General features: G+C 58.7%; 1 protein-coding gene across 1 annotated transcript in view; it reads left to right on the forward strand.

Moving 5' to 3' along the window:
* PHF2 (PHD finger protein 2) overlaps positions 1-12,090 on the forward strand; it is a 66,986-nt gene that overhangs the window by 809 nt on the left and 54,087 nt on the right. The window lies entirely within an intron of this gene.

Here is a 12,090-nt window from a genome sequence, read left to right on the forward strand (position 1 = left end):
CCCCCCTTCTCTGCTCCAGACAGGGACGCCCCGGGTTTGACTTGACCTTATGCTCTCTGGGGGCCGTGGGGGGGGGGGGGAGGTAGAGTTGGGCCTTGGCCGGTGGCCGTGACCTGGCCCTGTGCCTAGTTTTCAAAGCGAGGCCCCTTCCCACCCAGAAGTAAACGGGGAGGAGGAAGAGGAGGTGCCCGCGGTGCCCAAACTGCTCCAACAGGTTCTCACGTGTTTGGGCCTGGACAGGACAGGGTCGGGGGGCTGGCCAGTGGCTGGCCAGGGCTGTGTGTCCTCCGTGGCTGCCCCCTTGGACCCAAAGCCAGAGGGGCTGGGGATGGAATGACCCTGTGTGCTGGTGGGTGTTCCCCGAGTCCCCAGAGGAGAACCTCCTGCTTGTTTAAAGGGTAGATGGGTCGGTTGCCCTGCCAGTTCCCATGCTGGGGACCCAGGCAGCCAGATGTGACAGGAGCTGCTCAGCTGGGTCAGAGCCAGGCCCGGGTCCCAGCTCACTGCCTATGACAGGGACCAGGTGAGGAGGGGTTGGGACTGTTCTCAGCAGGGACAACTCCTGAAATCCCCTGGGCCTAACAGGCTGCCTTCCTGCCTGTGGATGCCCAGGGCTGCAGAGCCCCCGGGGCCTGAACATGGGACTCTCCTGAACTGTGCTGCTGTGCACCCACCAGCTGGTATCCCCTCCCTCAAAGTTCATGGCCGGACCAAGGGTGAAAGCCGCCATCTGATCCTTCAGGGCTGCTCTGTTCCAGAGATGCTGGGAAGCTGACCCTGAACACCCTGCATGTGGCGGGGGTGGGGGGGTGGGGGGGTTGTCCTTCCTCTCTTCCCCCACCTCACCTGGAACCTGCTGAGCTCCCTACCTGCCCAGGCCTGGGGAGGGCCTGGGAGGACCTTGGGCTGCCCAAGGGCCCACTCCACTGGGTTGGGAAGGCAGGCGAGGTCTGAGCTAGACTTTGAGATTGGGTGTTGGGGGGAACCCATTAGTGAAGGGCAGGCAGGGGAGAGGGGCTGAGGGCTGGTGCCTGGTGGGTGGCATGCCGGACAGGCTGAGACAGAGCTGGGGAGACGTACGTTTGGGGAGGCCTTACTCCTTTCTCCATTCTCAGTGGAGGTCTTTGATTTGATCCAACGTAGGCACAGGCCATTTCATCAGCTCAGATTCATTTCCATCCACGTGGGGTGGGCCCTGGGGTCTGCAAGGGGCTGTGTTTTTCCCCCTCCTGTGGCATGTTTTCTGTGTATCTAATCAAGGGCCCCTTGCAGGAGGGAGCCCTGAGGCTGTAGCTTTCCCAGGTAGCTCAGGGCAGGTGCCCAGATGGGGCACGCGGGGTCGGGGTCCGGCCTGGGCCATCCATGGCCCTCACAGCCCTGGGCACCCTCCCTCCCCGTCCCTGCATGGACCCTTCTTCTGTCACAGGAGGGTGTGCGATGTGACGACCCCTGTGCTGTCTGTCCCATCTGCAGGTAGTCCTGGCTGACCCAGACTTTTTTAGATCCACGTCCCACCTTGTGGGGGACTTTGTGTTCAACAGCTTGACTATTTTATTTTGTTTTATTTATCTTACTTCATTTTTTTGAGAGAGGGAGGGGGTGGGGGAATCCTAAGTAGGCTCCATACCCAGGGTAGAGCCCGACACAGGGCTTGAACTCATGACCTGAGCCGAAATCAAGACTCTTGGACACTTAGCCGACTGAGCCACCCAGGCGCCCCTTGACTCTTTTTTTTTTTTTTTAAGTTTAAATACTTTATAACTTTTTATTTTAGAGAATTTTGGACTTACAGAGTTACAGAAATGGTTCAGTGTCCTTATATATGTCACGATGCCTCGTCTGAAGGCAGCCCCTGCCCGGACCACATTACAAGCAGGGCAACTGAGGCAGAACAGGCGTGGGGCTGTTAAGTAAAATGCAAGCCTTAGCTGGTTATTGGGGCAGGTTTTCCCTGTGCTGTCTTTTTCCTATTCCAGGACCCCAAGGTGCATTTCCGTCTCCTGAATATTTCTTTTAGAGGGAAACTTCGTATCATTCCCTGAAATAGCATATTAGTGGAACTTGCCGTAGACAGTACCTGTAAAAGTAAACATAACTGTTAAAATAACAGGCTCGGTCTTGTCCCACCTGTGGTCCATCACCTCTCTCCAGGGCACCTTATTTTGGGAGGACTGGGAAGGGTCTCTGTGGTTACCCACACTCCCAGTGGCCCAGTCTTTTCTGGGAGGTCTCCAGCAGTGTCCCCAGGCCAGGGCGTGATTGGGGCAGCCCCATTCTAGAGGCAGAGCCTGCTCCCAGAGTGCATTTGCCTCTGCAGGAAGCCCGAGGCACCCTGAGTCGCCATCCTACTGGTCCCTAGGGAGGCCTCTCTGCTGGGCTGGGCTGGGCTGGGCTGGAAGCACCGTCTGCCAGGAAGACAGGAGCCGGGGTGGCACCCCATCCCCTGGGGCTGGACCGCCTTGTCAGCCCTGCCGGTCTTCACCTGCACCGACTGGCATTGCCTGGGAAGCTGGCTTTGACTAGGGAGGGATGGAGTTGTGGCCAGCCACCTTCTGAACTGTCTCGTCTGTGTGTCTGATGGGCAGGTGTGGCACCCGTGGGCACTGGGGCCTGTCCTTCTCCTGGGTGGGGCAGGCACTGGGTGGCCTGTGTCTTCCACCAGACCTCGTGTATCCTCCACTCCGGCCTGCAGCGAGGCATGTGGCTGCCGGGGCTGGTCGCTGTAGTGGCCAGCATCTCCCCTTGTCACCACCTGGGTGCAGAGAGTCCCGGTCTGCAACAGGAGTGATTCTGTTGAAGTGTCAGGCATCCTAGAGCTTTCTGGTGCTCTTTCAGTCACCTGTTCTGTCGATTGCAAGGGGTTTGGAGGCAGTCAGAACCATTGATTATAAGGAGTCCGAGGCTGGAGGTACAGTGCGAGCCCTTCAGCGACAGAAGTGTCACTGATTTCTTGGTCAGTGTTTCTGGGTGCGTGTTCTGTGTGGGTTGGAGAGGTTCCTGGGCTCGCAAGGCAGATCTGTCTTCTCTTGGGATTCCTTCGACCAGAGTCAGACTTGCACATGACAAGCTCCGTGGCAGCCTGGGGTGCTCTGTCCAGTCCTGAGGAAGCCCCGTGGGGGCAAGAGCAGGCACGGGGCAGGGAGGCTGCATCAGGGTTGGCCTCTGGTATATCCGGAAGAGGGAGCCCGTCGAGTCTCTGAGCCCAGGAGTGGCAGGTGAATTTGATAGGGCTCCTCTGGCTGTCATGGAGACACAGGGTGGGGAGGGGGGGCGTTGTGGGGGCAGGGAGACGAGGAGGGGGGACAACGGCAGAGGGGCCAGGAGCCAGTCCCCAGATGGGAGATGGTGGGCACAGCAGGGGTGGGGCTGGGGTGCATTCTGGTGTGGATTCCCTCTGTCTGGGCTCCTTCACAGGAAGGCCCTGTCTCTGGGCTCCCCTTCCCAGGGCTTGTTGGCTTTTGTGGGCTCTTGCTATGCCTCTCATCCCTCCCAGCCATAAGCTTCTTGGTGCAGAGCCGCTTCGGGGTCCTTGGCCCCCATGGGTGCCAGGTGACACTGAGCAGAGCTCTAGGCCGGCCCTCTTGGCCTGTGGAGTATGTGTCCTCGGAGGGAAAGGAAGGCCCATGAGGGCCAATGCACAACCGGAGGGGGCTCTTAAGTTCTTGAACCAGATTCCTGAATATGGGAAGAGGTGGAATCGAGGTGTGTTTGGTGGGTTTGCAGGGAAAATGATGGATTAGAACAAGAAATTCTCTGTGCGTGAGTTTAAGAAGCGCTGAGCAGGTTGGGGAGACCTCCTGGGTCTAGAGGGCAGAGAGGAGGCCCCTGTCCCTTGGTCCTTAGTTTTGGAGTTGGACTCACTGAGATGGCCAGAATGTTTGCTTTTAACTGGAAGCAGTAGCCGGAAGCGTGCTGGGTGTGAGCCTCGGTCAGTCCTGCGGCTGGCACCGGTCGGGGTCGCTGCAGACGGCACCTCGGCACCCCGTCCTCTGGGGCCACCCCCTCGCCTCTGCACTCACGGCGTCTGGCCATGTGGCAGGGCTGTATCCCAAAAGAATGAGGGGACTGAGCGTCAGTGTCGACCAGGAAATGGGGGTGTGCTGGAAGAAACCAGCTCCTAAAACACCTGGTGTGGGAAGAGCGAAGCCCCCACTTGGCTTCTAACTGGCCGATGTGGCTACAGGGCCCCTCTTGGGCTGCTGTCTGGCATGGGGCTTCCTTCTCTTCGTTGGTTCCCGCGGTGGCCTGGCTGGTCGTGGGGCCGACCCTCTCGTCCTCTCACTTCAAGCAGAGACGGGGACGTGGCTCCTCTCGACCAGCAGGTGCACACGTTCAGTTTGGGTTCTTCTGGCTCAAGGGCTGGAACAACCTCCAGGCACCGACAACCCCATTCACGTCCACGGTTTCGCAGACCTGCAGGGAAGGAAATGCCTTTGAGGCCGGGACTCACTCGTGGCGCCAGGTGGGCAAGCTGGGCTCTTCCTGGCAGCACCCCCCAAGTCCCAGGTGTGCCTGGCGCCCCACCGCCCTGCTCAGAGCCACGTCTCTGCCTCTGCCCCTCTCCCTCTTGCTCCTTCCTCTTTCCTATCTGCCTTGGTCCTCAGCTCCTTGGCTTGGTGTGGGAGACCCTCACCGTGCTGTAGAGTCTGTCTGCTTCCCCCCAGTGCGCGTGGTCATCTGCGAGAAAACACGGGATTCCAGCCAGTGGCTGGCTGTGATCACAGAACATAAGGACTGAAGGTCCTTGTGGTGTTCGTCCAGGCGAGTGGAGAACTAGCCTTTTATCTTTTTTTCTTTTAAATTGGGAGTGAAAGTCACACATCGTGACCGTGAGTATTTTAAAGCGCATGGGTTATGATATCTAAGGTTGCTTCGGTCTGGTTCCCAAACATTTTCATCACCCCGGAAGAAAACTCCGAACCCTTTAATCAGCAGCTCCGCACCCCCCGCACGCCTCCGCAGCCCTGGCCAGCCCTCCCCGTGTTTGCTGTGCCCCAGTGGATTTCACTGTTCTGGACGTTTCCAACAAACGGCCCTACAGTGTGGAACCTGTGTGTGTGTGGCTTCTAACACGTAGCATGGTTTTTAGGGCCCTCCATGTTGTGGCGGGTGTCCGAACTTCACGGATGTTGCCGGGGCCGAGTAAGTACTCCCCCAGGCAGGCGGACCGCGTTCCTGTACCCACTCGCCTGGCGATGGACTTGGGGTTTTCCCGTGGCCGCTGTAAACGGCGCTGCCGCAAGCACTCATGTACGGATATTTGTTTGAAGACCTCTTTTTGTCTCTTTGGGGAATTACTGTGTCCTGTGGTTATTCTGTGTTTAACTGTTGACGTGCCCACGGCTGGCTTCCACCGCGGCTGCCCTGTTCGGCGAGCGAGCGCCGACGTGGGAGCCGTCTGATACGGCTTCACCCTTGCTAACACCTGTTTTTCCCCACTCTAAGTCACAGGCCTCCGCGTGGCTGTGAAGTTGAATCTCATTATCATTTTGATACACGTTTTCCTAATGGGTGACGATGTCGTGTGGGTTCATGTACTCGTCGTCCCTTTGTCTGCTTTCATGGGAGAAAGGTCTGTTGAGACACTTTGCCCACATTTAAATTCGGTTATTTGTCTTTTTATTGTTGAATTGTAAGAGTGTTTTATATGTTTTGGACACTTATCAGATACATGATTTGCCAGTATTTTCCCATTCTGGGAGGTGTCTTTTCACTTCTGTGTTTGTGTCCGTGGATCCGCCAAAGTTTTAATCTCGGTGACATCCAACTTACCCTTTTTCTTCTGTTGCCTGCGCTTTTGGCATCGTATCTAAGAATCCAGTGTCAAATCCAAGGTCACAAAGATTGGCCCCTTTGATTTCTTCTAAGACTTTAAGAATTTTAGCTCTCCTGTTTGCTTTCTGATTCAGTTCATTTCTGTGTGATCTGGGGCAGGGATCACCTGTGTTTGTTTGCAAGTGCACATCCAGTCACCCCAGTACCTCCTGCTTAGAAACCCTTCTTTCCCTGTTGAAAGTCGGTAGCCTTATTGAAAAGCATTTGACCTCGCACACGGGTATTTCTTTCTAGACTCTATTCCGTTCCGTAGTCCGTGTGTCTTTCCTTAACGTCAGAGCCGTGCTGTGTCGGGGACGACAGCTTTGTGGTGGGTTTTGAAACCAGGAGGTGTGAGACCTCCAGCTTTTTTTTTTTAAAATACTGTTTCAGCCTCTCAGGATGCCTTGCTATTCCATAGGGATTTAAGGATCTGCCCCTGTTTCTTGGGAAGGGGCTGGTGGGGTTTTGATGGGGATTGCCCTGAATCTGTAGATTCCTGCCGTAGGTGGCGCTGACCCCGAAGACGTTGTGTGTTCTGATCCCTGAGCTTGGAGTGTCTTTCCACTTACTTAGAGTCAGGTCTTTGATTTCTTCGGCGGTATTTTGTAAATCCTTCATCCCTTTGTTAAGCTTATTGCTACGTATGTTATTCCTCTGGGTGCAGTGGTAAGTGGGACCATTTCTGGAACTTACTTTTTGGATCATTCATTGCTGGTACTTTTACACCCTTTTTAAAGAAATCACCTTTTAGCGGCTGAATGTTCAGAATGAGGCGTGTGCAGGGCACAGGTGTTCGTGGGTGTGCTGGGGCACGCACACACGTAGCAGCGCGCCTGTGGACGTCTTGTGCCCATGTGTCCACACACATGGGGTGGGGTGCTGTCCTTTGTAACTGTTGGGCCTTGCCCCTGTCACATCCTGGCATTTTCCATACACTTGTTGCGGGAGGAGGGAGGGGTGCGCGCGCAGGTCTCTACCTCCTTTGGCCCCCCTCCCCTTTGAGGAAACCGTGGTGGGGCAGGCGAGGCCTGCTGCTGGATCTGTGTCGCACGCTGCCTTGCTGACCTTCCGAGTGCCCCCAGAGTGGTGGTGATGGGCAGTGCTGACTGGGAGGGAAGCCAACCGAGGCGTGAGAGACCAGCTTGCTGAGGCTGACGCCACAATGTGATAGGTAGGACAGCAGTGCTGTGCCCCCAGAGACGGGGGTGCTGCCTAGGACCCCAGAAGGAAGGCAGGCCCATGCCTGCAGCATGGCTCCACTCTGCTCCCTGGGTGGAGTGGGGCAGTGAGGACAGTGAGGGAGCCCCTGGGACAGTAGCCTGGGCTGTTGACTGGACCATGAGTTTGTGCTGGGGTCTCCAGCATCCCCAGGAAACTGTGGCCATGGTCTCTGGCCCTGTGCACTAGGACTGGGTCCTCCGAGTGGGGTACCGTTTTCTGCTTCACACGGAGCTACAAGGTGGCCCTCATTCCTTCTTGTGCCTAACATAGTGTGGACAAGTGTGAGTGTCCAGATGGTGCCTGGAGAGTGCCCTGCGGCTAATCTGCGGCTCGGGGACCCTCCACCCCCACTGTGGCCAGCAGTCCTAGACCACAGTGCACCTAGCCTGATGACAGGAGCTCCGACATTTGGGAGCTCTTCTTGTTACTTGCCTGCTTTGGCCCTCATTTTGCTTCCTCTTGGACACCCTGTCAAGACCTAGCCTGGATTTGGATATCAGGAAGCTGGGCTGACAGAGGGTCTTAAGATAGTGTTTCCAGGGAATGGTAGCATATCCCTGGAGACACAGGACCATTCTTGTCCAGGCCCCACTCACCATCTTCCTAGGCTGACCTGCCACCAGCTGGAGAGAGGACACGGATTCGGGGGTTCAGGTCCCATCTCCCTGCAGGAATGACTAAGGCTGGGGGTCCTGCAGCATGACACTTGACATCCTGGAAAAATCCAGAAACTGTAGCCTGATGTAGTCTGCCTCCTGGATGAACAGGCCTGGGGAGGGAGCGGTGGGGCTTCCTGGAGCTCCCAGACCTTTGGGGAGGGGCATGCCACATGGGGCCACATTGGGACCTTCTGTTGGAGTCTGGAAGCTCCAGGGTTGGTTCCTATTGGCGTGTGTGGAGTGTCTTTCCCAACTGTCTGGCACCCTGTGCCAGTCTCCCCAGCTGTTTTGAAGAGGCTTGTGACAACAGGGACACCTGGGAGGTGAGGGCGTTTCCTGCCACCGGTTTGCACCCAGCCCTGGGCACGTCCTGACTGTGGTCCCTTGTTCTCCCAGCGACTCCCAGCGACTCCTGAGGACCCAGGTCTGCTTAGGAGAATCTGGCTGGGAGAGGGCCCCTGGCCACGGGTCACCCAGCCCCCTCCCCACTCCAGCCAGTGAAAGCCACACTAGTTTTGTGCTGCAGGCAGTGAGGATTCCCCAGATTTCAGACGCTGGAGGCGATGGGCGTTGGGGTAGCTCCTCGTCTGCCAAGTGAGGCAGCTGTCAGGTCAGAAGTGGGCACCTCAGGCCCCGGGCTCGTTCTAGGCCCTGCAGGCAGTGCTGGGCACCCTCATGTGGGGCAGCCTGCTTCTGGTCAGAGGCCACCCAGGGTACCCTGTCTGGGAGGGGATATGGGTGGGGAGGCGCCCTGGGATGTGGGCCACGGATGGGAGTTCCCTGATCCCTCAGCTCAGTGGGATCAGGACAGAGCGGGATGTTCTCTAATGTCCATCTAGTTAACCAGATCCTGTCCTCGTGCTGCAGGCTGTGGATGGAGGGGCAAGACGGGGAGAGATCAGAGACCCCGGCAGCAGGGATGGGGGAGACACTGGCGGGAGGGAGAGTGCAGAGGTTGGAGCCCTGGGGGGAGGAAGTGGGGAGTTGGGGGGTGAGGTCCTGGGGGAAGATGGGGGTCCTCTGGGGAGGGAAGGGGGCTCTGGGGGAAGAATGGGGGAGGGGTGGTGACCCTTGGATCCCAGTCTGTATGCTCTTGGAACAGGCCCCAGCTTGCTGCGGGTGCATGAGCAAGCTCTCCAGCTCCCCCAGCGGCCGGGGTCCCCGGAGTCTGTGCTGTGTGCTGCCCCATCCGGGATAGGTGTGTGTGTTTGGGGCCCAGGATGTGGAGGTGGATGTGCGAGTGACCCGATCGGGGCCGGGGGTGCGTGAGACAGAGGCATGACCACGCACCTACAGGCCCTGCCGTATCTCAGCAGCTGGGGGCGGGACTAGGGTTCGGAGGGCCCCTCACCTGCCTCCCCCGCTCAAAGGACGGCTGCTTTGTGCCCGACCTTGGCCAGCTGGTGAGCGCTGTGTCCCCTCCTGTCTCCTCCTACCTCATTGTAAAATGTCTGGTGGGCCCTGAGGGCAGTGCCAGCTGTGGCTGGCAGGGTTCACTTCAGGGGGCCCCTCTGGCTGATAGTCTGGAGCGGGGTGCGGCCCGCAGCATGGGGCTGCCCGCCCGCCTGCCTGGTCCACCCCGTGTTACCCCTGCTCCCCAGCCCCGGTGTTCTCCCTCCTCCATGGCCACCTCGAGCTCCTCCAGACTGGTCGGTGGGAGGGTCGGTGGGAGTTGGTGGGAAGGGAGGGCGCCCTGTGGTCCCCGCCTTGACTGTTGGCTGAAGGCTTAGGGCAGGAGGCAGGCAGAGCTGGGGTCAGGCTGAGGAAAGATCCTAAATACTTGAGACTGACCTGGGGCAGGACACCTCAGGAGAGACTGTGTCTGCCGGGGCAGGACTGGCCGGCCGTGCTCTGAGCGCGGGGCAGGGTGGGGGTCAGGGGCTCGGGGAGCCCTGTGCGGAGCAGCACTCCGGCCTCTGCCCCGTCCTGGGGTGCCCGCCTCGAGGTGTGGGAACACGCTGGGGTCACAGGCCTGGGGGGCTCCGCCAGCTGAACTTGGTCAGGCGGGAAACGGATTTCTGACTTGTATTTATGTACCGTGATGAGGAGCAGCTGCCTTTATTCGTTCAGGAGGGATCGAGGGGATGGATTTGCAGATGCAGCACTAGCACGTGGTGTTTCGAAGCCGAGAGTGTGTCATGAAAAGCTTGCCTTCTCCCTGGAAACAGCCTGGTTCCAGCTTCTTGAGAACGTGAGAGAGACCCCTGTTTGTGCAGGACGTACGGCCACCGCCCGCCCCTCCGTCCATGGGCGCCTGGGGACGCTGCTGTCTGTCCCAGGACACCGCTTGTCGCGCTCTGGCCGAATGGGCTCATCCTGCCCCTCAGGGCTTCGTGCCCGGGGTCTTGTCTGCAGGCCTCCTGGTTGACATTCAGCTGGCTTCTCCCCCTGAGCTCCCCAGCTTCGGTCAGGGACTGTCCTGGGGTCTGCGGTTACCTGCCTGGGAGCAGCCGTGTATGTCGGACAAGTTCCGTGACGGACGTGCAGGTGGGGCTGCAGGTTGCAAAACCGGCAGGTGGACGGTGCTGGTCCTGGTCCCCTGCTCGCGGGGCTGCTGTTTCCTGAGCCTTTCTGTCGTGGTCGGTTTGGTCTGTCACGCCCCGCTCCAGCGTGGAGGGTGGGGTTGTCGTGTGTGTGTGGGGGGTGTTCTCCCACTGTCCCCTCGGTCTGCCGCTGCCCGTTCTGGAGCCCGTGGCCCCAGAGCCTTTCCTGCCTGCCACGGTGGGGTTTCCAGCGAAGCCAGAGAGAGCAGGACCTGAGAAGTGAAGTGACGGGCAGCCTTCCCCAGATGGCGGGGGCGCTCCGACCCTCGCGCCTCCTGCCCCGCGGCCCTGAGCCCCCCAGACCTCCAGGGCTGGCAGCGGTTGAAAGCATGCCTGTTTACTAAATATCCCCTCTTCCTGCCTTTTGAGGACTGTTGTGAGGTCAGGCCTCATTTGCTTTTTTTCTCCCTGTAAACTTTTTTCATTTAGACTTGTTTTAGGTTTACAGAAAAACTGCAGACATGATAGAGTTTGTGCGTGCCCCGGCTCCGTTTCCCTGACTGTCACCACCACGTGTCACCACCGTGCCCTGGTCACAGCTCCCTCAGCAGCCACCCTCTGTCCTGGTCCTCCCCACCTGCCCACCATCCAGCTTCCTCAGCCTCCTGGTCCCAAGCTGGCTTCTCAGACCGACCCCTTTGTGCTGGGATCCTGACACCAAAGACCCTTCGTGGCTTGCGGCCCACTGAGGAGCTATGCCTTCACTCTCATGCGCTCCCCAGGCGCCTTCATACCACCAGCGGTGCCCTCACCCGGACACGGATAGCCTGATGGTGGCGGCTCCTGGGGCACGGTTGTGGGCACACCGCACCTGGCCCTCATTACACAGGCTACCGCAGACGGTCGTGGTGCTTTTTCTTCAAGGATTCTTCCAGAACCCAAACTCATGTTTATTAGATTTCAGTGTGCTATTTGGAAAAGAAGGATGTAATTAGACTGGTCTTTGGAACGTCCTCAGAAATGCCAACAAGAGAGCAGCCCGGGCCTGAGGCTCTGCCTCGGAGCAGGTGCCACTGCCCTAGAGTGGGGTCTGTGAGCGGTCCCCGGGGAGCACCAGCCAAAGGCCCCTCTTTCCTGCGGGAGAGGGAGGCTGCACAGCTGTCTGCCCCTCTCTTAGCCAGCGCTGTTTCCAGACCTTGGGGCGCCCTCACAGAAGGGCTGGAACCCCCGTGGTTGGTGCTGACCTTGGAGAAAGGCCCCTGAGTCCCAAGCAGCACATGTTTCTAAGAGCGGGCAGCCCTGAGCCCCACTTGGGACACTTCCCATGTGGCGGATGTCTGTCTGCAGCGGGCCACTGTGGCAGCTGGGCAGGAGGACGCAGTCGGATGGCTGTCTGGGTTATCTGCCCAGGCACTCTCCACGGGCCCTCTGAATGACCCAGGGACCTGGCTGGCCCCCAGAGGCCAGTATTGCCAGCCTCTCTGGGAGCTGGCGGCCTCCAGAGACCCGAGGGGGAGGGGAAGCAGCGCCTGGCAGCCTGTCCCCTTGCCTGGGCTTCCCTCTTGACATTCTGGGGTTCGAGGATTTGGGTTCATTTTTAAGGTCCTGTGGGATACCTGTTGTGCAAGAGGGTCCCATCTCCGGGGAGTGTGCAGCTGCCACCTGCATCGGAGCATTGCTAGTTAGAGGAGGAAGAGCCTCCTACAGAAAGGCCCCACGGCACGTGGCACCTACCCTTAGCATCGCTTGGAGAGAGCCCTTCGGGGCTGGATGCATGCTGTGTGCGCTGGAAGTCACAGGCGTGCTTGCATGTGTGCGTGTGTGCGTACGTCTGTGCGCCTGCTTCTGTGCTTGCTGGTGTCCCTCAGTGTGAGTTCCATGGGTCCAGCACTCTCTACTTGGTGACAGCT

This window comes from Mustela lutreola, chromosome 12, assembly GCF_030435805.1.
Source record: "Mustela lutreola isolate mMusLut2 chromosome 12, mMusLut2.pri, whole genome shotgun sequence".
Lineage (NCBI taxonomy): Eukaryota > Metazoa > Chordata > Mammalia > Carnivora > Mustelidae > Mustela > Mustela lutreola.